Source organism: Cynara cardunculus, unplaced genomic scaffold, assembly GCF_001531365.2.
Source record: "Cynara cardunculus var. scolymus isolate 2C unplaced genomic scaffold, CcrdV1 Un_Scaffold_9496, whole genome shotgun sequence".
Classification (NCBI taxonomy): Eukaryota; Viridiplantae; Streptophyta; class Magnoliopsida; order Asterales; family Asteraceae; genus Cynara; species Cynara cardunculus.
In genome coordinates this window covers 3,923-8,533 of record NW_020205014.1, presented here as the reverse complement: position 1 = coordinate 8,533, position 4,611 = coordinate 3,923, and the positions used below count along the sequence as shown (strand labels likewise).

The window sequence follows — 4,611 nt, the reverse complement described above, 5'->3', positions numbered from 1 at the left end:
ATTAGGAGGTTTTGAAGAGGTTTTTCAATATATTCATAGGTTTTTAGGAGTTTTTTTTTTTACCCGGTAAGCACTTGCTGATAAGAATCAATACTCTAACTAATTTTACCGGTAAGCACTCCTACTAGATCCTTAATAAGTATATGAAAAACCAACAATATGGTTATATGAATGCACCAAATTCTGCCTTTTATAATAGTACTCTTTTAGCCTTTCTTTTTTATTAATCTATTTTTCTTAGTCTGATATAGAAAATGCAAAAAATTGAATGAACTGATAGCTAACATACCGGTATTTGTTTAGTTTTCATGAGCGACAATCAGTTTGGATATACGGATGAGTGCATCACGAAAACTAAACAATAGTTTGGATATACGGATGAGTGCATCACGAAAACTAAACAACAGTTTGGATATACGGATGAGTGCATCACGAAAACTAAACAACAGTTTGGATATACGGATTTCAAGTTTTGTAATGAGTTATAAGTATATTGGATTAGAATCCCAATATATGAGAAATTATTTTTCCATTCGATCTTGCGAATATGCCATATTAATCTTTAACTTCATAATTAGTTAACCTGCAAAATAACCACATAAACTCATGATTCAAGGCTAAACTAATGTTTCAGAATTGTGGTTCACCCGCGCTGCATCACGCGGGTACACCACTAGTATAATAATATTAATCCTTCGAATTAACACTATATAAGGTACGTAATCCAATGGATGTGTCCCTTACGTGATGGGCAAATTCATCTTTTTACCCAACTTCGTGTACCTCATCACCTACTTCTTTAATTCAAGAACCCTAATTTTCATCATGTTTTCTTATCTGAAATGAAACAAAAGGAAAAGAAATGAAATGAAAATATGTTGCTTTGAAATCCCAAACACTTTAATCGAGGTTTACGGTTGATCCGTATCAAGGGTTAGACTTGAATCAAGGTTGATCTTATAATATATTCATACATTGCTTTCGTGTTCTTCGTTTTTTTATTTTATTTGTGATAACTCAAATTCAAATGATTAGGGTGCTGGCAGTAATTAGTAAATAGTTGAGTGGGTGAGGCCATGCCCATGAGGCTTCATCGCCTTTAATAGTGTATAAATAAAATATTAGTATATTTTTATTATTTAAAGGAAAATATAAAATCACAGAGAGATAAAATATATAATCCTTATATTTATTTACGTAGAGAAATTTAATTAAAAAATTGCAAATTTTATTAATAAACAAACAAATCGGAATTAGTCAAAACCGTACCTAACTCGCGACTATCTAATTAATTATTCCCACCATTTGTCATGGAATCAGATCTCGTTTCCCAATATTCAAATACCACGTTTGAATCGATGACACAAATTAATAAGAAACACATCTCTTTCAGTAAAAAGGGACTTGAAGTTTGAGAAATTGTTTTTAACATTCGTATTTTATTCCGAAATTGGTCTATGATCACTCACTCTGTCAAAAGAAATCCGTTAGAGGAATGGACATTTATGTCTTTTCATCAAATTCTATAGTTTTCAATTAAAAAATAACATAAAAGAATGTTTTATTTTATATGTTTCGTTTTACTATATACCAACATTTCAATTCTCTACCAGTCTACCCTCGCACCATGACACAATCGGTGCCTTAATCCCCGTAGAAGTCCATTCTCCGACACCATCTTTCTTTCGGCACCCATAAATGGAACTCAATTTTCACCATCTTCGTCTCTCTATTTTTGGTGACCAATGCCCACCTGCAAATGGTGATGTAGTAGGTGAACCACATCTGAGTTTTGAAACCCTATCTCCTTGCATCTTTGTGAATCAATAGTGAGAAGGAGAAGGGGAGATTTGAGTTTTGAAACTTGTAAATCATCCATCATCACTTCAAAACCGTCATCCAATAGGGTATCACAATGGATATAATGGGTATTACAATAAGTATTCATCAGCCAGATTAGGTATCATATAGTGGTGTCATAGTGTGTGTTTTTGTTGTATTATGAAGTGCATCACAATTACTTTTGTTGTTTTATGAAGTGTAACACATTGTATCAAGCAGTGTTGCTTTACTAAGTGTATGACAACGTATTTTTTCGTTATTTTATGAAGGGTATCACAGTGTGCATTATAATTTGTTTGCCAGAATAAGGTTCGTCAGAATAAATTTCGTCGGATAGAAGAGAGAGGAGGAGATATAAAATTTTCAAAATACCTAAAATGTCCTTTAATTAAAATTTTAAGTCAAATTACTAAAATTATTATTTCTAATTTATCCACTGATTTGTGGTTAAAATTGAATCTCACACTTATCATAAATTAATTAGCTCTCCCCTGAATGACCCCTATATATATATGTGTTTATATATATATATATATATATATATATATATATATTTATTTATTTATTTATTAAAAATATTGTATAAATGTTTTTCCAAAAAAAAACTCACCTCTAGCATCGACATGTCGATGCTGTTGATTCTCCAGATTTTATTTTTTACAAAACAGTTGTTTAATTACCAAAATATTGTTAAAAACATTTGACCACCTATTACGACAACAAGTCGATGCTGTTGATATTTTGAATTTTAGAAAACATATTCTTTTGAACGGATTAGAAAATATATTTTCATTTACTAAAAAATATTAAAAAAAATTGAAAACATACCGCGACGACAAGTCGACACTATTGAGTCTCCCGAATTTTAACTTTTACAAAACAAATTATCACTTACTATAAAACAAATAAAAAATTTCTGGAAACTTATTGCGACAACAAGTCGTCGCCTAGGATTCTATTTTTTTGAAAAAGAATTTATACTCTTTAAAATACAGAAAAATACCCGACTTATTTTGGTATTGCATATAAGTAGCCGGGAATGAAGTGTCACACTTAGGATGGTTGACCAAGACCGTGAAACTTCTCCGAAAGGTTCTTTTCGATACTCTGTGCACAGAAGCGATATCGAACATCACGATTATGATCCCTATTGGGCTTGTCCTTAATTATAGGCGAAAGCCACCTCCTTGACAGATTACGGAGCTACCCAAGTTCACTTAATGCCAAGTAGTAGAAAAACCGCTTCCATATTTTAATTCATACAGCGACTAAGTGCATGTTGTCGCTATAGCGTTTGTCGCTGTAGAAGTGATTTCTTGTAGTGACTCTTAATATCATTTTCTTAAAAGCTTTATATATTTGATATAAATGGTTCTTGCTTTTTTAGTTTTATAACTTCATAATAATTTAAATTCTTCTATGGTATTATTGATCAAAATAACACATGCAATTAACATATACATATACATTCATATAGTATTTTATATATATATATATATATATATATATATATCCTGCCATAGAGTACGCCTCGAAAAACATTGTGACCTTTCTGTAACTTGTAAAGCTTTAAACTTGACCTTGTCACCAGGTCAATAGGGTTTCAATATTTTTAGAAAGATGAATCTTTTTCACCTCAATAAATCCTTTCGACACCGCTAGTTCCGTGAAGTTGTTTTGTTGTTGTTAGTTTAAATTTCCGTCTTTTTTACTTGCTTTCTTATTTTATTTTTCATAGTTGTTAATTGCCTCCGTGATTGTTATTCACTAAGTCATTTTACAGCGGAATTAGTACTTAGACCATTGTTTCTTATGATCGACCAACATGCTAGGACACTCGTACGTTTATGTTATAAATTTAAAACACATCACACATCAAAAATGTGTGAAGAAAAACTACTGACAAATCCTATCTATTACTAAATCATGTATTAAAACTTACAAACCTTAGTCTATTGGTATACATGCCAAAAATACATTGGTAATATTCCAACGACCCACAATCCATTGCCAATTGCTATTAGGAGAAGATTTTGAGTATTTAACATTGGATTTCGATAGTTGCTATTGGCAACATTTCTAGTAGTGATAGCAAATGACCTAAAAAGTTGATCACTTGGTTATTAGTTCTATGCACGGAACAAATGGGTTTATTGAATATAAGTTTAATAGTGAAGACACTCTAAGGGGTATTATGAAACAAAACGGACGAAACACTCTTGTTGCATCAATGAAAACAAAAGCGAACTCTAATGTTGCGGTTACGAGCCACTTGAATAAGTATGAGAAGCAAACCACCTATCCATCATGGCAAAAGCTTCTTTAGGCTTGTACAATGCCACTGAATGACCCGCACCCTGCAGAGCACAAATGATTCATTAAGTGTGTGATCCATTGTCATTTTATTTATACATACTATAAGAAATTGAGTATTTTAGAACACCCAACCGTCCCTGGATAGAGTACTTACATGACTTTATATTTATAAGACAAAAAATTGTACTTTCTATACCGAAACATTAAAGATAAGTTGTTAGTACAAAGTTAAGCTAACCAGTGCTATTAGTGATGTTGGATAACCTCATAGGACTCATAAAGTGAATAATCATATCAACTTTTCTTGAAGAAGGGGACAAAACCATCATATTAACTTTTTATATAAAACTTTTGATATGTTTTTATTTGCCTCTTCCATAGGACTTGCTATACATAAACAGACTCACAATATATACGCACATCTATATATATATATATATATATATATATATA

General features: G+C 31.4%; 1 pseudogene; it reads right to left on the bottom strand.

Moving 5' to 3' along the window:
* Positions 1–3,975: 3,975 nt before the first annotated feature.
* Positions 3,976–4,611, bottom strand: part of LOC112505281 — a 4,422-nt pseudogene continuing 3,786 nt past the window's right edge.